We start from the raw sequence: 25,835 nt of genomic DNA, 5'->3' as shown, positions 1-25,835 counted from the left end.
ACCTTTGCCTTTCGCGGGCAAGTGCTCTACCATCTGAGCTACCAATGCACGACTCACGCCCGGTACTCACAGCTTTACTTCTGCGAGTATCTCGTTTCCTACCTTCCAAACTTGACAGAAGCTCTCCTGCGAACGTTGCAGAACTAGCACTCCTGAAAGAAAGGATACTGCGGAGACATGGCTTAGCCACAGCCTGGGGGCAGTTTCCAGAATGAGATTTTCACTCTGCAGCGGAGTGTGCGCTGATATGAAACTTCCTGGCAGATTAAAACTGTGTGCCCGACCGAGACTCGAGTGGGCAAGTGCTCTACCATCTGAGCTACCGAAGCACGACTCACGCCCGGTACTCACAGCTTTACTTCTGCCAGTATCTCGTCTCCTACCTTCCAAACTTTACAGAAGCTCTCCTGCGAACCTTGCAGAACTATCACTCCTGAAAGAAAGGATACTGCGGAGACATGGCTTAGCCACAGCTTAGGGGAGGTTTCCAGAAACAGATTTTCACTCTGCAGCGGAGTGTGCGCTGATATGAAACTTCCTGGCAGATTAAAACTGTGTGCCCGATCGAGACTCGATCTCGGGACCTTTTCCCTTCGCGGGCAAGTGCTCTACCATCTGAGCTACCGAAGCACGATTCAAACCCGGTACTCACAGCTTTCCTTCTGCCAGTATCTCGTGACGGGACAGAGGGTTGCATTGTTAGGGAAGAGTGAGGTATTACGAAGCTAGTGTTATAAGTTGTCGACAATTTCAGACATTCCGGTACACTGTTCTGATCAAGCATTGGACCGTTTCTACAATACTTTCTGCCCTCCTTACGCATTGATCCTGGTGCAACAGTGCCAGAAAAAATTAGCACACCCTTTTTGACGTTTCCAATTCACTGAAGCAACAGTTCATAGTATGCAGTACATGAAATAATTATATTTAAAGATCAACGGCACAAGTGGTTCTGAGGTACCAGGTATCGATCCATGCTGAAACACTCATACTGGTACAAGGTGTAGCACCACAGTATGCAGGCATTGCAGGTGCTGATTGTCGCATTCAGTCGATCGTACAGACGTCGAATATTGTTCTGGGATACGTTATACCACGCCTGCTTGATTTTTTCGCGTAGTTCTATAAGAACTGTTGGTTGACGAATCGCACGAGTCACTTCTCGCTCCATCACATTCCACACGTGCTCGATTCCAGACAAACCCGGAAATTTTGCTGGCTGGGAAGTTGCTGTACGCTTTGCAGAACACTTTCAGTTTCACGGGTAGTGTGTGTGGGCGAGCATTATCGCGTTGCAACAACGCATCACCTTCCTGTTGCGAGAACGGCAGAAGAACGAGTCTTAGTCCTCTCTCAATGGAGAAAAGTCTTCCGAAGTAAGAGTGATTTCAGTTGTGCCGCAGGGGGGTGCCGCAGGACCGTTGCTATTCACGATATACATAAATGACCTTGTGGATAACATCGGAAGTTCACTGAGGCTTTTTGCGGATGATGCTGCAGTATATCGAGAGGTTGTAATAATGGAAAATTGTATTGAAATGCAGGAGGATCTGCAACGAATTGACACATGGTGCAGGGAATGGCAATTGAATCTCAATGTAGACAATTGTAATGTGCTGCGAATACACAGAAAGATAGATCCTTTATCATTTAACTACAATGTATCAGGTCAGCAACTGGAAGCAGTTAATTTAATAAACTATCTGGGAGTAGGCATTAGGAGTGATTTAAAATGGAATGATCATATACAGTTGATCGTTGATAAAGCAGATGCCAGACTGAGATTCATTGAAAGAATCCTAAGGAAATGCAATCCGGAAACAAAGGAAGTAGTTTACAGTACACTTGTTCGCCCACTGCTTGAATATTGCCCACCAGTGTGGCATCCGTACCAGGTAGGATTGTTAGAAGAGATAGAGAAGATCCAACGGAGAGCAGCGCGCTTCGTTACAGGATCATTTAGTAATCGCGAAAGCGTTACGGAGATGATAGACAAACTCCAGTGGAAGACTCTGCAGGAGAGACGGTCAGTAGCTCGGTAGGGGCTTTTGTTGAAGTTTCGAGAAAATATCTTCACCGAGGAGTCAAGCAGTATATTGCTCCCTCCTACGTATGAGTATGGATGTATATGTAGATGTAGATAACATTCTGCACGTAGATGTAGATAACATTCTGCACGTATCGAGCGCTGAATAGCGACCCTTCCAGAAACACCCACGGTGAACGGTAGTTGTAGCTCATGGCACACACACGTCGTAAGCGCAGACGACCGTCACTTGTGTGCAGGCAGTGTCTGCTGTCGTCACTGTAGACCACGGCGCGCCATTCCATCTTCAAAGTGATCCTCTACGGCACCAGTCGAGCTGTGTACGTGGATGCTGTGGCCTGAGTGGAAGACAGGCTGGAGGTGTGCGTGCCCGCAGTCCCATTGCTAATAACCAGTTCGCGACAGTCTGCGTCGACACGTCTAGGCTTCCAAGCCCTCTTGTCTGTGCTGTAGTAGCTGTACGAACTGCCACTGCTGCCCTTACAATACGCCGACCCTGGCTTGTATCAATGCTGCGTCTTCGTCCAGAACCTCGTCCACGTGTGTGATAATATCCACGTTACCACTGATAACAGTATCGTTCCACAAGTTACGCACCACGTTGAAGTTGTGTGGCAGTATTCCGAAAGGAGGATCCCGCCACTCGGAAGGTCACAATGTGACCCCTTTGAAACCCGCTCAGTTATCTGTAGGAACCACGTGGCACGGTTGCCTACTTCCTTCACAGGTCTGCACCACAATCAGCCTTCTGGCTGTGAGCGTTCCCTGTTAATGGGTAGACACAGACTTTGCTCTGATAGCTATGCCACTACGCTATCTGTTACTGGACGACGATGAAACCATTGTCAGTACATCCACTATCCCCAAGGTGGCATATGTTGTCATGGGATCAAAATCGATGTTGTCATTCCAGTCTGTAATGATTCTTTATTTACGTTACCATTACGGCACTCCAAACCCAGTTCTCGATACCAGTAATATCGTACTACTTTTCTGCGAAGTAACAATATTTTTGTGACAATATTCATATTTGGTTTTATTAATGTATAGGTACTCCGATGTATCGATATATTACAGTGATATGGTTCTTACGTGTATTCATTTCTGTGAGACTGTCATAATCTTTGACTTACTTGTAACCGTTTTGGCGCGAACTTTGCACAAGTTAAGTTGTTATTTCGCTTTGTAAAAGAACAGTCAAGTATTGTGTTTGGTTGAAGTGGAAATTAAATATATGAAGATTGATACATAACTGTTTGCCTGATGATGTGACAATTAAGAAGAGGAATATGTGAATTTATAAGAAGTTTAATAAAAATGTGGATCGTGAACACCAAGTCAAAAATTATTTCAAATGTTCAAATGCGTGTGAAATCTTATGGGACTTAACTGCTAAGGTCGTCAGCCCCTAAGCTTACACACTACTTAACCTAAAGCACCCTAAAGACAAACACACACACCCATGCCCGAGGGAGGACTCGAACCTCCTCCGGGACCAGCCGCACAGTCCATGACTGCAGCGCCCTAGACCGCTCGGCTAATCCCGCGTGGCAAAAATTATTTCTACCATACCATTGTTCTGATCTGGGATTATTTGACCATTAAGAATTTCCTGAAAAACGCATTTGTTAGGTCTTCAAATATTGCTAAAATACAGATCTGGACCTTCTAGCAGTCAACGTGGAATCACCCTAGAATCAACAAGATGAGCCATAACAACTTCGACGAAATGTACGTGGGAATCCATTCAAGATAAATGAAAAAATTAATGAATTTTTTACAGTGACTTCATTACTTCCATTCTGACGATGCCATCCACAGTCAGTAACTTTGTTGTTGCCCGATAAAGCGAACATATGCTGCGTAAGCAACATTATTAATCTGATTTCTAACCTACTTTGCAAGTGGTGGTATTGTTAGGAGGTGTACCAATTTTTTTCCGGCAGTGTATTTGGAGATAGTTTAAACAGGAACTTCTAACAATACCACCACTTTCGAAGTACATTAGAAATCAGATTAATAATGTTGTTCACACAGCATATGTTCGCTTTATCGGACAACAACAAAGTTATTGACTGCAGATGGCATCGTCAGAATGGAAATAAAGATGTCACTGTAAAAAATTCATTAATTTTGGCACCTACCTTGAATGGATTCCCAATTAAATTTCGTCGAAGTTGTTATGGCTCATCTTATTGATTCTAGAGTGATTCCACTTTGACTGCTAGATGGTCCAGATCTGTATTTTAGCAATATTTGAAGACCCAACAAATGCGTTTTTTCAGGAAATTCTTAATGATCAAACAATCCCAGATCAGAACAATGGTATGGTAGAAATAATTTTTGACTTGGTGTTCATGATCCACATTTTTATTAACTTCTTGTAAATTCACATATACTTCTTCTTAATTGTCACATCATCAAGAAAATAGTTCTGTATCAATCTTCATATATTTAATTTCCACTTCAACCAAACACAAGACTTGACTGTTCTTTTACAAAGCGAAATAACAACCCAACTTCTGCGAAGTGAACGGTTACAAGTAAGTCAAATATTATGAAAGTCTCACAGAAATGAATACACACAAGAACCATATCACTGTAATATATCGATACATCGACATACCTATACATTAATAAAACCAAATGTGAATATTGTCACAAAAATGTATCTGTTACTTCGCAGAAAAGTAGTACGATATTGCTAGTATCGAGAACTGGGGTTGGAGTGCCGTAATGGTCGCGTAAATAAAGAACCATTACAAACTGAAGACACCAAAATGCATGTTCGAATGACACGCACACTGAACTCTCATTCGGGAGGACGATGGTTAAAACCCGCATCCGGCCATCCACATTTGGGTTTTCTTTTATTTCCCCAAGTCGCTTAAGGCAAATGCGGGATTGTTCTTTTGAACGGTCACGCCAGATTTCCTTCTGCGTCCTTCCCTAATCAGAGCTTGTACTCCAATGACCTCGTTATCGATGGGACGTTAAAAACTAATGTCCTCATTCTCCACTATCTCCTCCTCCTCCACCTCCTTCTCGAACGACACGCTGTGTCAGAAATCAGATACAAGTCACCACTGAGGTAATTTCAGTACTGGGTCCTCGACACATATCTGTAGTACAAGCACACAGTGTCTCCGTGTAGAGCACGAGGTTGTGGGGATGAACTATTTTGTTTCTGATCCCTCCACGTAGCGTCTGCGGGCCCTCTATTGTGTATTTTGTGCGGAAGATGATGATGAAGAAGAAAAGGATAAAGAAAAAGAAAAAAAGAAAACAAAAGAAAAAAAAGAAAGACGTGTTTAGCACATACCCATATTGCCTCTCGGGCCTTCCGCCCATTCGAGCTTCAAACATTTTTCACTCGTGACTGAAAATATGCATCCACCGTCATCAGAGAAGAGTGTTCCTCGATGCTGTTACATTACGTCTGCCACAGGCCAATACACGTTGGACGCCATAATGAGCCTTTATTCTGCCGCAGCACAGAATATTGGCCTGCGGGCGTGATTAGCCATGACAACATATTGGCCTCTCCGGCGCTCTTGCGGTGGAGTACAGTTGGGTTCCACGAATCCATACTGTAAAATGTCGCACAGCGTGCAAAACAGTGTCACACAGAAACGAAATTTTCTTGCCGCGGTGGGATGTGCTCTGAAAACTGCCAAACTCCCCCTCCATTGTGAACAGGGATTGGAACTCGGATGTCTGCCTCTCAAGCGCAGGGGATCGACCCCAGTGTCACAGTTATAAACCGTCAGAATTTCCCCTACATTTTTACCCACCCCGTACTGCTTGGCACGGCCGGGAGATATTTTCAACAGATTTGAATCGTGGCGAGTTTGTTGTACTAGAGCCACTAACTTCAAAAACTCACTTTGAAACCTGGTAGTCAAGGAAAGCAGGATTCGGTTGCGATTGTGGACGGGGCCGTAATCAGTTACGGCTGGCTGCCTTTTACAGATACACACAGTTTATTTTAACCCAGTAATTCCAGACTCAACAATAAATATAAGTACCACACGTTGTTAATGAAGAAATAAACAACTGTGTAAATAATAGTGTTTTCAGTGAGCTACAACTCAGCAAATCACCATTAAATACAGATAAAGCAGATAATGTGAATCTTCAGGTTTTCGCGGGGCAAAGACTGCTCCATTAAGTTTCGGGAATGCAGCCGCATGAATTCTGCTTCTTCTTCTAATATTTCGGCTGTATACCTTTCAGCCATCTCCAGAGAGAGCCGTACGACTGACGCTCCAGCGCTCGCTCCATCCTTTTAAACTTGCGGACCGCGCCACTGCGCATGCGGCCACAGATAAACAAGGCGCCAGTGATGTTGATCGGCGGCAAAGACGTAACATATGCATGAGTTACGTCTGTGGCTGCGCATTCGATCCATGCTGGGAGGTCGATGTATTACTGGGAGCTGAACTGTAGCGACGTCTTTGTAAGTTCAATATTGAAAGTGCCGGATTCCATGATTTATCTAATGTTAAACCGCTGTCTCTATTAATTAAATTTTTCGTCAAGCGGATTTCAATGGCCTCTTTTACTACGGAGTCCCAGAAAGATGAAACAGAAGTCAGAATTTCGACATTTTCGTATACCATAGAGTGACCAGAATCGATACAATGCTCTGCCACAGCCGATTTACTGGGTTGTAAGAGCCGAGTGTACCTGCGATGTTCCGTACACCTCTCTTGGACTGTACGATTCGTTTGTCCGATATATGAAAGGCCACATTCACATGGTATCTTGTAAACTCCAGGCTTGCGGAGTAGTAAGTCATCTTTAACGGAACCCAGGAGTGCAGCCGTCTTCGCCGGTGGACGAAAAATCACTTTCACTTTATGTTTAGTGAGGATCTGTCCTATTTTGGATGAAAGGCTTCCCACATACGGCATGACAGCCATGGATTTAAATGTTTCCTCGTCATCTTCTGCATTCCTTACGGACACCTTAGGTTTTATTTGTAGTGCGTTACGTATCTGTTGTGGAGAATACCCGTTGTCCTCAAAAACTCTCTTCATATGTAAAAGTTTGTCTTTTAAACTACTTTCATCAGATATGACGTGTGCTCGGTGTACCAAAGTTCTTAGAGCACTACTCGTCTGCGAAGGGTGGTGACAGCTATTTGCATGTAAATATAAGTCCGTATGGGTTGGTTTCCGATATACTGCATGACCCAGAGTGCCATCTTCTTTGGGCCGAACCAAGACATCCAAAAATGGAAGACATCCCTCCTTTTCCACTTCCATTGTAAATTGAATTTGTCCATAGATGGAATTCAGATCGTTTAAGAAGTCCTGCAATTTGTCCTTGCCATGGGGCCACACTACAAAGGTGTCGTCAACGTACCTCCAAAAAACTGTAGGCTTCAAACTAGCAGACTCCAGGGCCCTCTCCTCGAAGTCCTCCATAAATAAATTGGCCACCAAGGGTGACAAAGGACTACCCATGGCAACACCGTCAGTCTGTTCAAAAAAGTCGTTATTAAATAAAAAGTATGTGGAGGTCATCACATGGTAAAACAGTGCTAAAATCTCCTTATCAAAACTTTTTCCAATGAGATCTAAAGATTCAGAGAGAGGTACCTTAGTAAATAGCGACACTACATCAAAGCTGACTAATAGATCAGAGGTGTTCAGTTTCAAAGATTTTAATTTGCCAATGAAATCTGCAGAGTTCCGTATATGATGATCACATTTTCCCACAAGCGGCCTCAATAGTGACGCCAGGTGCTTGGCACAATCATAGTTGGGAGAACCAATATTGCTCACGATAGGACGTAGAGGAACGTCTTTCTTATGGATCTTTGGGAGTCCATAAAGCCTTGAAGGCACTGCACCACTTGGTTTCAGTCTTCGTATGACTTCCGGTGGAAATGGGGAGGCATTCAAAAGTTATTGAGGACAACGGGTATTCTCCACAACAGATACGTAACGCACTACAAATAAAACCTAAGGTGTCCATAAGGAATGCAGAAGATGACGAGGAAACATTTAAATCCATGGCTGTCCTGCCGTATGTGGGAAGCCTTTCATCCAAAACAGGACGGATCCTCACTAAACATAAAGTGAAAGTGATTTTTCGTCCACCGGCGAAGACGGCTGCACTCCTGGGTTCCGTTAAAGATGACTTACTACTCCGCAAGCCTGGAGTTTACAAGATACCATGTGAATGTGGCCTTTCATATATCGGACAAACGAATCGTACAGTCCAAGAGAGGTGTACGGAACATCGCAGGTACACTCGGCTCTTACAACCCAGTAAATCGGCTGTGGCAGAGCATTGTATCGATTCTGGTCACTCTATGGTATATGAAAATGTCGAAATTCTGACTTCTGTTTCATCTTTCTGGGACTCCGTAGTAAAAGAGGCCATTGAAATCCGCTTGACGAAAAATTTAATTAATAGAGACAGCGGTTTAACATTAGATAAATCATGGAATCCGGCACTTTCAATATTGAACTTACAAAGACGTCGCTACAGTTCAGCTCCCAGTAATACATCGACCTCCCAGCATGGATCGAATGCGCAGCCACAGACGTAACTCATGCATATGTTACGTCTTTGCCGCCGATCAACATCACTGGCGCCTTGTTTATCTGTGGCCGCATGCGCAGTGGCGCGGTCCGCAAGTTTAAAAGGATGGAGCGAGCGCTGGAGCGTCAGTCGTACGGCTCTCTCTGGAGATGGCTGAAAGGTATACAGCCGAAATATTAGAAGAAGAAGCAGAATTCATGCGGCTGCATTCCCGAAACTTAATGGAGCAAAGCAGATAATGTTTTAAAAGCAAGCGACTGTGATCTGTGTAGAACGCCTTACACGCCAGAAAGGGCAATAAATTAAGAATTGTTTAAAACTCGGCGCAACTTACAAATTACAGGTATTGAAATATTAAAGGCAAGTCGCCACAAACACAGCAGAAGGCATCAGACACCAGGAATGGCAGTAAATAAGGTTTTAAGGTTTACTGCGTACATGCAAATACCAAATTAGCATTTTAAGGCAAATGGCCACAATAACTGCTGAAGGCCTTACGCGACAGGAACGGCAATAACATAAAAAATTTAGAAACCTGCTGTAAAACTGCAAATACAATAGCAAAGGTTAATTATAAAAACAAGCAACTCATCACCAAGCGGGTGAAATAAGATGATGGTATACTTTGTAACACAACCCTTAACATCCACTGAACACTACACTGCCATATTTATTCCATTAGGCGACCAGAACTATTAACTAGACATATATAACCTTTAGTGTAGAAATCACAAGTTATTGTAATAAATAATACAATGATAAAACACAAGGATCAGTACATAAGTTCCTTAAAGGGTACTGAAGCAGATTATACCAGCAGAAGGCGTGGGCTAAAGGAGCGTTACACTGAACTACTGGCCATCAGACCTCCTTTTAGAACACATGTCTTACAAGAACCAAGGGGCCACAGACGGTGATCCAGGAATCGACCTCTGAGAAGGTCAGGCAACAAACACTTTCGCGAGCGAAGAGATAGGCAGCCAAGAGTTGCATTCACTTCACAAGATGGTAACTCTGACTAGTGGCAGCCTAACGAATGACTAATGATAATCTTGCTGAAGCGCCAAAGCTGGAACCGGCGGTCTGCACTAAGCCTCCAGAATACTGTGTTTAGAGCGGCCTGAAAGACAAAGGAACCACTACCATCAGAGCAGAAGACTCACCAGCTGGCCTACAATCGAGAAAGCTATCAAAACTACAAGCCTTACCGGACAGCAGCGGCAAGGCGAGAAAACGTACACTGCCGTTACATACACTAACCCCCAGGGCAGGTAACTGGGGCGTTAGCGGCCACCAGGCAAGAAAAATTACCGCTGGTTGAACTTAACAAATTGTAACAAGTTGAACGCAGTACTAAGAAGTCGAGGAAAGCTAATCAGATCCGCCTTCCCCAGGCACTCCCTGCGCTTCGCCTTGGCGACACTGCGAGCAGCAACACGAATCCAAGTCACTGGAGAATCTCGAGATAGCACAGTGGTGGAGGTTTCTTTACTGGCATTAAAATGCGCTCATCTTAAAGCTTGATGGATCCGGTTTACGACGAGGTCGTGCACCAATGTGACCGCAGCCCTTCCATCCGGCAGTCCATGCGTGCCGCCAGCGGTCCCGGTGTGTTCTGGCACTGGACGGACCTGTGTCCTCCTGAGCCCCAACCAAACTGGCCCAATCACACGACACGGAAAAACAACGACGTTGCCCCAAAGATAGGGCAACAGTTACTACATATCGATAACCGCCGCTGCTGCCAGTGGCGGATAGGCAGCGCTTGCGAAACCGAGTGGCGCCAGTCAACACGAGAACAACCGCATCATGCCAACTAAACGATACCGTCTGGCCTCCAACAGATGGCGTAAAACAACAAACGGCACCATCGCGAGCCGCAGCGCGGCTCACACTAGTGACAGTTTCCGCAACAGCCGATCAAACGTAATTACTGAGCGTTTTACTAAGATATTTTTTAAAGTTAACGTATATTTTTTAACTACAAAGAATGTTTTGCGTTTCTTACTTGATGCAGCTGGCAATAACCGGGAGAATATGTGACGCCTCTGAAGACCAAGCTGTGCCGTGCGCTTGACCACCAGCTGCAGATGCGTCAAAGGCCATCGGTCCTTGAAGAAGCGCTCGCGTATTTCCTGGAAATCTCCTATCGTTGTTGAAGCAGGAGAACAAACTTTCTACAATGCGTAACACAGCTAAAGGATGACTTCTCAGAAATATCGTAATTGTGTTGCACTGGATTCCACATTACTCTCGGGCTCGGCAACTCTTCAAACAGCAATGTATCGTAATGTGCGAAAAAAGGGGGTCAGGGTTCAGGAGTTCACGTGAGGCATGAGGTGGGTTAGTGATTCCTCACTCATATTGGCATAAAATTTCGCCACAGTTCTGCCCAACATCATCGTGGACGCGCCACGCGATGGGATGGTTGTTGTACCCCCTCTTACCCATATTTCGCCCCTTCCTTTGACACTCTCTGATAAAGGTGAGAACCGTGAGACCTAGCATCGAAATCGAGCGGTCTTCTTATGACTCAGTATCACGCCATTCACTGAACCAAATTCACGCATCAGAGAACAAGAAATAATCAGTAAAGTCAGCTCCATTCCCAATTTTTTAAAGAAGCGAACCTCGGTGTACAAAACAGTACAACTTCTAAAGTCAATTAACGTCAAATATTTAACATATTAACTCATTTTCAAAGTAGTCAGATGTTCGAAGTTTAGAAAAGGTTTCAAATTATGTTTAAAGTTCGTTCGAAATTGCTAGATGAACATTATCTTGGAAACTGGTTGACGAAACATTTGAGACACACTGCCTCTCAGAATCGGTATAAAAAGTACTCCAGTGGTGGCGAAAAAGGTATCAATAAACTCCTTCCTTCACAGGGGGTGTTGACCTTTGAACATTTTGTAGTTGAAAATGAGAGTTTGCAGCGCGATGAGCGGGAGGACGACATTCTTGTCAACGTTCGACACTGCTTACGCCCCCAACACGAGTCTACCCTTCACTAAAGAGATCATGAGGCTGTAGGTCCACTGAAAGTGATCTTACCCTTTTGGAGTGGTAACTTTTGTTCTATATACAGAATGGAGTCTCTAGGAACCGTTTAGAACCATTCGACGAAATTTGTACATCATTACAAACAGTCAAGTGTGTTCATGCATTTCCAGCAATCCTGTTCGCGACCTCTTGTTATGTGAACACAGGGAGTGGTGGAAGGTGGGGCGTGGGCGTTATGCAACATTGAACGTACATGAACAAAATGAACAAAACGGCGAAGTGTCCATCTAAGAACTTAAAAGTACGGCGATATTTTGGGTTCCCATCATTCATTTTAACTGAGCACTTTAAAAATATACGTTTACAGAGACTTTAACAGCCAGCCAACCGAGCAGGACGTTCCTGCTGCTGCTGCTGCTGCTGCTGCTCTAGCGCCTGAGGGCAGGCAACCCCTTCGACAGAGTCAGATCTCTGCACGCAGGCGCCAGACCAGCAGCTGAGAACCACTGAGTTGAATGGGTATCGAAGTTTCTGTAAAGAAATATTTTTCATTGTTAACGTTCTAAGGCGTGGGAGGGGAACCGAGGGCGTTGCCGAACTGGAAGGGGGGGAGGGCCTTAGAGGTACCTTTTTGCATTATGTTCAAGGATGTTTCAATGTTGAACTCCTCTGTGCTCACGCCGCAGGCGGTCGCAGAAGAGGAGGGCTGAAAAAGCGTAAACACCCTTTACTGATTTTGTCACTTTCAGATTACGTTGAATGGTTTTGAACTGTCCCTAATAGCCCCAATCTGTATACCACAGCAAAAAAATGTTGTTACGCTACACTTCAAAGGGGCTAGATGGGGTTGCAGCCTACGATACCCTTAGGGAAAGGTTGACTTGTCCAGAAGGTGTCAGCAGTGTCTAACGTTCACAAGAATGTCGTTCTGTTGCTTTCCGCGAACTGTAGTCTTCGACAATAAAATGCGTGGGGATCAACAACTCACGGGAAGGGGTAGTTTCATTGAAGCCCAAAATGCAGCCTCTTGAGGACTTCATATCTCGATTCTGAGCGGCAGTCTGCAATGTGTTCCTTGACCACCCATCACAAAACGGCGTGATTTTAATCCCGCGCGTCGCGGTTACAACCTCTGTCAAAGCGGCGTCAACAGAAGGGGTGAAAATGGGTAAGAGATGGTGTGACGACCTTCCCATTGCGTGACATTCCCACGACAATGTAGGCCAGAATTGTGGCGAAATTTCGTGCCAATGTGACAATATAAACCCGTCTTACGCCTCAAGTGAACTTCTGAGCTCTGGCCTTTTCTCGCATGCGTCGACATTTCGCTGGCTGAAGCGCCGCCGACCCCGAGAGTAGCGTCACAAGGCACCACGCTTTTGCATCATTACAGAGCCAAATCTGAAACGTCCTTCACGATGGGAGACGATTATGGTGTTTCATAAAAGTGATTCTTTAGTTGTGTTGCGCAGTGTATATTACTAAATTGTTAATCCGATTAATGGTCCATGGGTAACAGAGCAGCTAACAAGCTACACGCGGCCCAACAAACACCTTCAGAGGCAAAAAATTAGGAATTTCAGTATTTCGTAATTTAACAACCGAGATTAAAATTTAAAATCCTGTCATGGCCTACTCACTAGAAGGAATGATCTTACTTTGAGGCTTTAACTCACCAAGACAAATATTACAGTTAAAAATTGTGTGTTCATTTTCGGGGAGTGAAACTCATGTCACACAAATTAGGAGGAGTATATTCATCCAGTATTAGACAACGCGAACACACAGCGGCTTTCACCAATCTGTACACATAATTTTAAGCCTTCACGAAACTTTTTCTCGCTGACACCTTCCACAAAATAATGACAGGAAAACGATTACTGCGTTTGCCGGCCAGAGTGGCCGAGCGGTTCTAGGCACTACAGTCTGGAACCGTTACGGTCGCAGGTTGGAATCCTGCCTCGGGCATGGATGTGTGTGATGCCCTTAGGTTAGTTAGGTTTAAGTAGTTCTAAGTTCTAGGGGACTGATGACCTCAGATGTTAAGTCCCATAGTGCTCAGAGCCATTTGAACCACTACTGCGTTTTCCTTGGTCGTCCGGTAAAACTGCAACTTTATTACTTTTTTTCTAATTACTTTGCTTGCAACATATTTTGCAGACAGTATCCACATGCATCACTGAATGCATATGCAAAACTGTATCATTCTACGACATATAGTTCAGGAGGCGCGACGTGATAAAAACTGAGATGCGTGGAAAAGTGGCTTTTACTTTAACCCTTTCGTGAGCCGTGGGAAATATGGTTCCCACTACAATGAACTCGCTCCTAGTCCCGTGGGATTCACAGTACCCACCTCTGTATGGTGCTGCCACCTAGTGAACAGTATAGGGTACTACTTCCAATCGGAAGTTCCCGCCCTTTTTGCTATACCTTCGCGCAGAGGCATGTATAGCTGAGTCTTGGTCTGTAGAGGAGCCTTTCAGTGCTGTTTGCGTGACATTTTGTGATTTTTGCCTCAAAGCTATAGTATAAGGTAAATACTTTTGATTTACCCAAATTTATGAAGGAAAATGTAAAACTGGAACGAGAAGAATTGCAGTTTGAAACAAAAGGAGCCATTTCTGTAGTAAAATGGATGGATAACCGTCCAGTCACTTTCCTGTCCTCAATTCATGATCCATGAGAAACAGCCACAGTGAAAAAGAAAAACAGGGATGGTACTAGTACAGAGATTTCTTGTCTTCAAGTTGTGGCAGAATACAACAAAATAATGGGTGGTGTCGGTAAGTTTGATCACTTACGAGAAAGGTATGCTATTGGCAGACGTTCTGCAAAATGTTGGCACAGAATATTTTATTTCCTGGTGGACGTTGCTGCAGTGAACAAGTTTTATCCTGTGGAAAATAAGTAAAAGAGAATGTGGATAGCATGATCAGCTCACATTCAGGATCCATCTAGCCAGACAATTGATCGCTGGCTTCTCATCCCAAAAATGGCGTTGACAAAAACCTGTCTCTCTGTCAAAAAGGCGTAAAGTACCTGAAGATTTTCGTCATGTGGCTGTAGGGGAGCATAAACTCATTTTAGGAGAAACCTACTGGACGTGCCGTCATTGTAGTACCAAAGCTGCGGAAAAGAGCACTCTCTGTGTTTGTACATATTGTCAAATAGCACTTTGCATAGACCCATGTTTCAAAAAATTTCATGGCAAGTAATTGTGAACAATCATTGTAACAAGAGAAGTAAATTTATCAAATAAATATGACATGTATTGAAAAAGTTGTTTTTGTCATTTAACTGCAAGGAAGGGCAGTGGGAAGAATGCTTCCCACCTTGTTGTGTGACCTCACTTTCACAGTTGGAGCAAATTTGATATTCTGTATGATAAATATACCTATCTGTTAACTACTATCTGCTCTCCATTCATTAAAAAAAACTGCTCAATAATTTTGCCCACGAAAGGGTTAAACGGAGTGCCAATTTCCAAGATAATATTCATCTAGTGTTTGGAAATGAGAGCACTTAACAATTTCTAACGAACTTTAAACATAATTTCAAACCTTTTCTAAAGCTCTCAACTCAATTACTTGATTAATGTAACACATTAACTCTTTTTTAAAGTAATCAGATGTTCGAAGCTGTTTTGTGTACTGAGATTCTCTTCTTTAAAAAACTGGAAGTGGAGGGGACTTTGAAAGGTAACGCTGTTTGGACTACATAAAAATGAATGAGAATGTATGCAAAATTTTGTTTACGAACAACATTTATTTTCCCAAAACAAAGGGTTTAAAATCGCAGTGGACATGGATCCTGGGTGGCAGAAGTGAGTCAAGTAATCTGTCCCTAAAAATGTGGATAACGCAATCTGAATTGATCTGACGCTGAGCAGACTTTGACTGATAATCTACAGAAGTTTTTCAATATAGGTGCAAGTGAGAGCAAGTGGCGATTGAGATCTGTATGCTCTGACAAGGCCAGAGTGGCAGTACGTTGCCCTGTTTGCTTCGTGCAGCAATGTAACTTGCAGCTAGGGAGATGTGTGCGGCGGAGGCGACACGTGAGGCGGCACTTGTAAATCGATCGCCGTCACGAAAGAAATGCAAAAATCTCACGGTCTAGCGATCAGGCAGACGGATCGCAATTTACTGTCTGTCAGTGTCCTGAAATCACGGTAGCTTTCAGTGTGTGACACACCTGTTCGAGACACTGGACACGCATTTGGGAGGACGACGGTTCAATCCCGCGTCCGGCCATCCTGATTTAGTTGTTCCGTGATTTCCCTAAATCGCTCCAGGCAAATGCCGGGATGGTTCTTTTGAAAGGGCACGGCCGACTTCCTTCCCCGTCCATCCACCAATTTGGCTCACCTATAGGACAGAGCGCACAATGATACCAAACGTAAGGACTGGTAAACGGAAAACGGCTAAGTGTCCCTTGGCAAACGAGTAGTCCGAGACATTTGAAGCCACACCGTCGGTACAGCCAGAACCACCACAGGCTCCCCAGTCTAAAGTACTCGCAAGTGAAGTCAGTCTCAGGACAGGCCCCAAGCACCAACCAAACATGCCAGAGGTTCGACCAGAAGTCACCTTACCACAACAAAGTCCAGCACCTGAGTGCCTCGCACCTCTTCAGAAAAAAAAAAAAATCCGTTTTCCCGCGAAGTTCACGTACCACACTACCTTCTCGCCGTCTTGAGCCAATCATAGGGCTCTAGGGGCGCTAAATCTCCCCTCCCATTCCACAGAACAAACTCCTGTCGAACCAGGGCAAGAGGTATGAACCATGCGTCTCTGGAAAAAGAGGAAACCGCCTATTACTGGCTTTTTTTAAGTTTATGTGGAGGCAGAAGATGTTTTCGTCCGAAGTCACTTCACTTTCCATGTCAACAAGCGAATAGATACAATCTTACAGATCTTTATCTAAATCGCCTCTGCCTTGGAGCTTGTTAGTTCTAGCTATAAGGTGTAATACAGATTCTATCTCTAAACGTTTGATGCCGGAGTTCTTATACAACCGAGGCAGCCCATGGAAGTGGGTCACAGGCCTATTTGCAATATCAGCGAACCCGAAAACTTGTAAATTTTTATTCCACATGGCTCTGCACACAATGCCCAGTTTATACCTCCACTGTGTAGACACGTCCCTTCAGCCTGTCGACCCCAGCCCAGCCTTCAGCTGGCGCAATTGCAGGTATAGTGGCATTGTTCTGCTGGAGACCTGTCTCAACAAGGGGCTTCTCTGTCTGTCCTGTATGGCTGTGGGTCTGTCTGGCAAGATTTACTGAGAGATGGGCTCGCCACCAATTGCTTCCAACTCCCAAACACAAAAAATACTTCATTCTTATTGCGCTCTACCAGGCACCATCAACATTTGCTCAGGCCATTAACTTTCTAGGGTCTCGCTCAAGGTGCATCAGGTTGTAGTAAAATCTTTAATAATTTTCCATATACGAAAATAGGTGAGACAGTAACTTGTCCGCCTCAACTTTACTGATAATTTCTAAGCTGTATACTGTTTTGTTCTCTGGTGCATGAATTTGGTTCTGTGATTGGGGTGATGCTGAGTCATGACAGAAAAAAAAGTTTGAAGAATTTGGTTGTAAGTTGGTGATATTTATTTCCGTGCAGCTAACTGGTGTCTCGGAACACAGGACGGATTTATTAATATTGCAAAGAATATTTAACTGAAAATGTTTGATGATTTTGTCGATCTGTGGCGGATGTTTAAGTTAATTGATGGCAGTGCAATATGAAGAAGTTAATCACTGCCATTTTCCCGTCTAATCTTCTATTACTTATCTCTCTCATGTCAGTAAAAATAGAAACTTGCAACTTTTTTTTAAATAACTAGTAAAGAGAAGAGTCTGGACAGAGCCATAGATCTACATTCAACTGAACTATTAAACATCCCTCCTGGCAGAGATGTATTTTACGATTCCAAAACACCACTGATCTAAAACCCGAATTCATATTTGATAACTGTATAATTAAATGATCATAACACCAACCAAAAGCAAAGCCCCGAGTACGACTGCTTGTCACTTGCAGGTTTAGTCAATCAGAAAAATTCTGATTATTGTGTGTGCAACGTGGAAACATCAATGTTGCTTCACCTACTTCAGAGTAGTGTAAATAAAGAAATAATACGATTATTGTGTGATGGCATATACCGTCCAGATAGCCGTGGGCGATAGCATTCAGGGAGCAGCGCCAACCCCGAGTCGAAACGCCTCCCAGCGCTTTAACGACGAGGGTTGGTACGGTGGACACTCTGGATGTGGTTTTTAGGTGGTTTCCCACATCCAACAGGTGGATACCAAGACAGTAACCACTTCGAATACGTTCTCACTCTTTCAGGTAGGTTAACACTAGATGTAGACATATGGGTACACAAATTCTGTCTCGAGTGAGGGGTGTCGAAGGGAGGGCTATCGACCAATCCCTGTCACTAATATTGCCAAATACAGAATAACCTACCTACCGCGTGAAAATACGTGTTACGTTAAGAGAAAATAAGAAGAAGATAAGGTGTTAACTGTTTACATTCGAATCGACACTAGTACGATACCTGTTTGTCAGTTCTCTGTTACAGTATAGACAAGATAATCTGTCCTTGAAATTATACTTTTGATTTCGCTTCACAAAATCCTCTATTCTCTACAAGCATATTTACTTAAAGGTGGCCAGGCGTTCTTCCATCGTGGCTTGTTAAGTATTCATTGTCAATAAATTATCGATTCATAAGAAACTTTTTCTTTCTTCTTGTCATTTTCACAGTGTCTTCTCATATTAGGGGAAGGTTAATCTCAAGAACAACTGCAGGGGTTTTGATGAGGTACGCACTAATAGACAGACGGTATCACGATTACATTTTTTTACATGATTTATTACCAATGCGTCACACAATTTGTCCAGCTGCAGAAACTGAGTGCCATCCTTAGAGGCCGGGACGGGTGGTTATATTAGAGAGCGTCCCTCCTAAGAATGGTAAGGCGTATTTTCTCTCGTGTTTCAGCAGATATTGGCAATTTGTTTTCCCAATGAGAAGCTCGAGTCAGCCGAATGAAATAATGCTCATCACTTCTTCCATGCGACGCCCAGTGTCAACGAAAGGCGTCTGTTTTTTTTCTCATTACAAAGAAAACGATTTTTATAGAGGAATTTTAGTTGCTCATTGGACGGAGCGTTCCCGTATTGGTGTACAGCGAGATTAGTTTTGTCCACCTGCATGACAATGACAACAAAACAGGAACAAAAACCATTCTGCGTCAGGCTCTAATAGCGATATTGTTTCTGAAACAACGGTTGCTTACCAGCGCGCTCTGAACACAAAACAAATTTTGAGTAATCGGAAATTAAAGTCATTAAGATAGATCCTCTGAATAGAGCTAACTACTATTCAAAGGCGTTAAGGTTTTAAAAGTTGCAATGAAGACCTTTATACTTATCGTTTGTCTGTAGCCTGATTTCGCATCTCTGATCACGAACGCCACATCACCTGAGTTCTCGCCGTCTTCCTTCGACGTTGGAACAGAGGGGTTTCCAGTAAACCACTCGAAGCAGTCTCTCCCGCTTGCGTATGGAGCGTTTTTTAATACAGCAGCTCGCGTGCAGTCTTTCACGGTTATGTGCATTAAGTGCCTTGAGTTACTCCTCTCTGGGATTAGGGTGATTTGTATGGTGAAAGTACCCTCAACTACTTATGTTAATGTCAAGTGTGGTACTGTGGAACAACACTGATGCCACAAGCATCAAACGATGTTTCAGAATGATGTCTGGTTTCCGGGGCGGTCAACTGCGTGGTCATCAGTGCCCGTACGAAGTCCCAATTTTCACACAATTCAATTTTTACACATTCCAATCTAGTCATTGTCACGAATGATGATGATGAAATGATGAGGACAACACAAACACCCAGTCCCCAGGCAGAGATAATCCCCAACCCGGCCGGGAATCGAACCCGGCATCCCGTGATCCAGAGACAGCAAGGCTAGCCACTAGACCAAGAGCTGCGGAACAGCCATCAGAGAAATTTCCTACTTGGAGGGAACCCAACTCCTCATTTATGTGAGCTACTCTTGGCTGGAGTTAAAGTTACTCGTCTGTTCAAATATTCTCTGTTGTCTTTTCGACCCATTTTTCTCGTAGTTGTCGTTGTTGATGGTGAGGTCTTCAGTCTGAAGACCAGTTTGATGCAGTCTCCATGCTGCTCTATCAAAAATGATTCAAATGGCTCTGAGCACTATGGGACTTGACATCTGAGGTCATCAGTCCCCTAGAACTTAGAACTACTTAAACCTAACTAACCTAAGGACATCACACATATCCATGCCCGAGGCAGGAATCGAACCTGCGGCCGTAGCAGTCGCGCGGTTCCGGACTAAAGCGCCTAGAACCGCTCGGTCACGGCGAACGGCGCTACTCTATCCTGAGCTATCCGAATGACTGCTGCGAACTACATCCTTTTGAGTCTTCTCACTTTCTCCATCTCTTGGTCTCCTTCTACCGCTCTTAAACCCCAAGCTTCCTGTCTGTACTAACTCGATGATCCTTTGATGGCTCAGAATGTGCACTATCAACCGATCCATTCATATAGACGGGTTTTGTCACAAATTTCTCTGCTCATCAGTTCTGTTTTGTACTTCCTTATTAGTTACATGATCTACGCATTTAATCTTCAAAATTCTTCTCTGGCACCACATTTCAAAATGTTCTATTCTCTCCTTGTCTAAACTGTTTATCTTCCAAGTTTCACTCCCCTACATGGCTACACTACACGGCTACACTCCAACTCTATATTTGAAGTTAGCAAATCTCTCTTCTTCAGAAACGCTTTTCTTGCCATTGTCCGTCTATATTTTATATCCTTAGTTATTTTGCTCCCCAAACAGCATAACTTATCTACTACTTTAAGTGTGTCCTTTCATAATCTTATCCCTCAGCATCACATTAATACGACTACATTCCATTAACCTTGTGTGATGACGTTCATCTTATATCCTCCTCTAAAGATATTCCATTCAATATTTTTATGATTTTTATGCAGCGACAGCAACTGATATTGTTTCTATGAGAATATACAGCCTACAGTTGCAGGTTAACTTTGTCGTTTACCTGGGTTTCAACGTTAGTAATAACGTCTTCTTCAGAACCTGCAAAAAGTTAGTATTATAATGTGCTATTAAATTATATTAGATATGGGCATCCTACAGGATGCAACGTGTAGTACTTACATAAAATATTATTTAAATGTTTGCCTAAAACAAGCCGTGTCCTAAGTCAACTTTATAAAACTGATGCATTTTTTGTTTGTTTGTTCATTTGGCCTTTGAGTGTGTACTCAATTTAGCCATCGGCAACACATAGTGACAATGTACACATAATTTAATAAACAAATACAGAAATGCATATTTACAAGAATAAAAAGCTTAACTGTTACAGTTTTGTACATACTGTTTTAAAAATTGTGTTGAATTGAATTGGAAAATAATTAAAAGTGTCTTGGCTTACAATTCACACCAATTCTGAAATATCTTCATCAGAAAGACATATTTATAATTGACGTACACCATTAAAACCTACAGATTGTGACCAGTACTCTTGATGAAGTTAACGATCACTTTATATAGACGAACGTCTTTAGTACACAAAAGAGAAGAAGCTGATTGAGGAAGATGGTAGCCCATACTCAGCAATGTCTTCAAGAAGACCAACCGTTCACGGTCAAATTTGGGGACATAAATAAGATGTGGTTGACATCAGCTTCCGACTCAGAATCACACTCACATGCTGGTGAACTGTAAACGTTGATCCGATGTAGATGTTGTGGGAAAGAGGCATGATTGAAGCGGAGTCTTATGATGGTAGAAATCGTGGATCGGTCCAGATGTCTCCTCATGAACCACGGCTGTGAAGGAATCCGAGGTTGTAGCACTGCGTAATAACCGCCTTTTGTCCGTTGAGAAACGTTCCACATTTCCTGCCATTGTTGTCTTGCGTGATCCTTGACTGCACGTAAGTAGTCTGTATAAGGAAGATGCAGATCCAGGACGGTGCGTAACGTTGCCGCTTGTTTGGCTAATGCATCAACTTCATCATTATAGAGGATACCAGAATGGGAAGGTACCCACAACAAATGGATCGTCCGGCCCGTGCGTGTGCTGCGAATATATTCAGATATCACATCCAAGATATAACCGTTGGTCGTTTTGTTCCATCGACTGTACTGAATGTTTTTAAGAACGCTTTGCGAGTCAGATACTATCAATATCTTGGGGAAGGAAGTGCTAGAGAGAAACTTAAGTGCTTCCAAAACTGCCACTGTCTCCGCCGTAAAAATAGAAGTGCTCGTAGGCAGTTTGAAGGTTTTGCGGATCTGGATCTGAGGGCAGAAAAAAGCACATCCTGTACACTCTTCTTGCGGAATTTTGGAGCCATCGGTATATACACAGAGAAAACCCGGCCATTGTGCTTGAACGAGACGATTGAAGCCAACGTTGACATTAGTACTGTCCAGCCAGGTCGTACTTAAATAATGGACTGGGATCTGGGAGCAGAGCGTTTAAAGATCATATTCAAAAACAGGTAGGTGCGCTGAACGCCGTATAGAATGTATGACAGGTGACCAAGTGTCAAAGCTGGCACAAACGGCTGGCACTTTATTCCTTCTGTGGGGTGCAATCCACAGTCGATAAATGCAGTCTCTACTTTGATAGACGGAACTGTCCATAATGGCCATGCCTTGAATGTAGAATTTGTCCGATAACATTTGGCGCCCAATGCTCAAGGGCATCTCCCCTGCTTCTATAAAAGGGCGTTGGTGGGCGCCGATCGCATGGCTCCAAGACAGGTACGAATGGCTCTATATTGAAATCTAATTTGGAGAGATGAATCTTTGACGCAGTGTGGTAGAATTGATAGCCATAGTCTAATCGAGATCGAATTATCCCTCGGTACATGGTGAGTAAAACACTCTGGTGCGCTCCCCACCAGACACGAGTGAGTGATCTGATTACACTTAAACCTTCTTCACACTTGGTAACGGTGGATCGGATGTGAGGCGCCCAGCTTAACCGAGAGTCAAAAATCATCCCCAGAAATCGAACGTGAGATTTTATTGAGAAGGTGTACTTGCCACAGTTAATTTGATCTTCAGTGCGAGCTGTCATCGACTTGGAGAAGGGAACGACTGCTGATTTCTCAGCCGAGATCTCCAGCCCATTGATAGAGAGCCACTCACCGATGTGTGCGATGGTTGTGGTTAATGCTATTTTGGCCTGAAGATATGAAGCAGCAGTAGAATAAACACATATATCATCAGCATACTGTAGGATTTTTGTGGGGGGAGTAAGTATGCATTCTAGGTCGTGCGTATATAGAGTATACAGGAGAGGACTTAAAATTGCACCTTGCGGCAAGCCCTGGGAAAAATAAAAAGGTCCGATCATGGTACCTTTGAAACGGACGTAGATCGTTCTTTGAGTAATCAGGGTACTGATACCGTAGATCATCCGTGAAGGAATTCCGAATCCTGCCAGCTTGTCCAAGAGTATCGGTATTTGTACGTGATCATATGCACCCTTAACGTCAAGAAAAGCTGCCACTACTGTCTCTTTCGTTTGAAAGGCTGACGTGATATCCATATTAAGCAAAAACAGGTTATCCATGGTCCCTTTGCCTTTTCTGAAGCCGTATTGACTCCGAGGCAACAAATTACTTTTTCAAGCCACCATTCTAGTCTCCTTTTTACCATTCGTTCCAGTGCTTTTGCAACACACGACGACAAGGCAATAGGTCTATAATTAGTACCGACATTTGGATCTTTACCACGTCTGAGAATTGGAATTATTACTTGCGTCGTCCATGTTGATATATCCAGTAGCCGGCCGCGGTGGTCTAGCGGTTCCAGGTGTGCAGTCCGGAACCGCGCGACTGCTACGGTCGCAGGTTCGAATCCTGCCTCGGGCATGGATGTGTGTGATGTCCTTAGGTTAGTTAGGTTTAAGTAGTTCTAAGTTCTAGGGGACTGATGACCTCAGATGTTGAGTCCCATAGTGCTCAGAGCCATTTGAACCAATTTTTTCATCCAGTACTGATTAAAAATGTTCAAGAGAAAGTCTTTCGCTTCTATAGGCAGGTGTGCAAGCATAGAGTAATGTATATGATCGATGTCAGGGCAACTGTCGCTCGATACTTTAATAGCTTCGTTGAGTTATTCTATAGAGAAAGGACGAAGGAGAACATGATAGCGGTCTTCTTCAGCAGGAAACCGATGGTTTAAAAATGGCGCCGTCGGAGGAGCGATTGTATCTATGAATTCCTCTAACCAGGCCGTGTTAGCAGGAGGGGAGGAAGACAGTCTTCTTGTTCTAAAAGCTTTTATTTTATGCCAGATGCTTGCCATACTGGTTTCATTATTTAGGAACAGGCAAAATTGTTTCCAACTGTCCTTCTTGGTTTTCTTCAGGAATTTGGTAACTCGCGCATTCACTTTTTGCACAGCCAAGAAGTTGTCCAATGAAGGATTCTGACGATAGGTTTTCAAGGCGAGTCGTCGCTTCGCAGCTTCCCGAGAGCACTCAGAATTCCACCAAGGAGGAGAACGGTGCTTCATTACTGTAAACTCTTTTTTCTTATGGATGCTGATGCCATCTGCGACGTTCATAGCATCGAGTAAAACTGGGTATGCATCTTCGTCCCGTAAGTCACGCCTCGTAGTTGCGAGTGCCCGCCGAACCGTTTCCTTATAAGAGGCCCAATTGGCTTCCTTGATTTTCCACGTACTATTAGAGTAACACATGTGCGTAGTATCGACGTTGATGTTAATGTGAAACTCTATTGGGAGATGATCCCATTGAATCCTTTTTAACGCACCAATTAGATATTTCAGTAAAGCAGGGGGTGCAAAGAGTTACATCAACTGCGGAGGGTCTACGGAGAGGTGAAGTTATCATAGTAGGAAAGCCATCGTTGAGTATCACTAGGTTATTATCTTCGATAACGCTTATCAAGGTCCTGCCGTTCCGGTCTGTCAGGTCTCCTCCCCACGCTACATGGTGGGCATTCACGTCTCCTGCTACGATAAAGGGAGGACGAAGCTGACTTATTAATTGTCTCCAGTCATCTTCCACGATACTGTGGTGGGGAGCGTTATACAACGAGACAACTGTAAAGGTTTTGTGGGCAGTTCGTATCTCCACAGCAACTAATTCAAGGTTGGTGACAGGTACGTGTAACGGGCGTGGTCGATGCGGCAGCGAAGTTTTTACCAGTATAGCTACGCCGCCCCACCCATCGAGACGGTCTTCCCTTACTACAGAATAATTTTGAAAGCGAACAGTTCGTTCGAATTTGAACCAAATTTCACATAACAGGACGATATCAGGCTGACTTACCAACAGTTCTCGTTGCAAGCTTTCCCTATGAGAATTAGCCGATCTTGCATTCCAGTGCAACACTTTTAAAGCCGCCATAATTTAGGGAGAGAGAGATTGAAATATGCCAGTAACGAGGTGCCGGATATCGGAATTGTTCATAGCACTATTTTGTCTCATGTTTTGCATGACAATATCAATCACATTTATTATCTTATCTATAAGTTCAGCATGACCTTGAGGCTGTCGTTGATTCGGCGCTTGTGGGGTTGCTAATCTGTGAGCAGCAGGCTGGTATGGATTTTGGCTGATAGGAGTGAATGAATGTTGCATGGGATATAACTGGCTGCGGTACTGAGACCACTCACGAACGTTACTTTGGTTGTTTACTTGCGCCTGCCGCCGGGGAGGCCGGTAAGCGACGTGTGTCTACTAGGGCACAGTTGCACACTGAGTTGATGACTCTGCATGCTTGCGGCGGGCAGCGGCGGGAAGAGTTGTGGGTTTTGAAAGTCCGGAGAGCTCAAATTTGTCGGAGCAGGAATGATCGGAGCCGGCAAGTGATGTTGTTGAACCCCGGTGACGGATGCATAGGTTGGCATACGAGCAATAGACAGCGCATCCCTGAAGTCAATGTTGTTGAACGTAGCTAATTCTTGAGCTCGTCGCCGTATACGGTATTCCGGGCAGGAACGGTCCGTGGATGCGTGTTGTCCCCCGCAATGAGCGCAAATAGTGATAGATGAGACACAGGATTCAACATTATGTGGACCACTACATTTAATGCATGTCATCTGAGATCGACATTGTTTGCTGATGTGCCCGTAACGAAGACAATTAAAGTACTGC

This window comes from Schistocerca serialis, chromosome 7, assembly GCF_023864345.2.
Source record: "Schistocerca serialis cubense isolate TAMUIC-IGC-003099 chromosome 7, iqSchSeri2.2, whole genome shotgun sequence".
NCBI lineage: Eukaryota > Metazoa > Arthropoda > Insecta > Orthoptera > Acrididae > Schistocerca > Schistocerca serialis.
Note: the sequence above shows the minus strand (reverse complement) of the source record.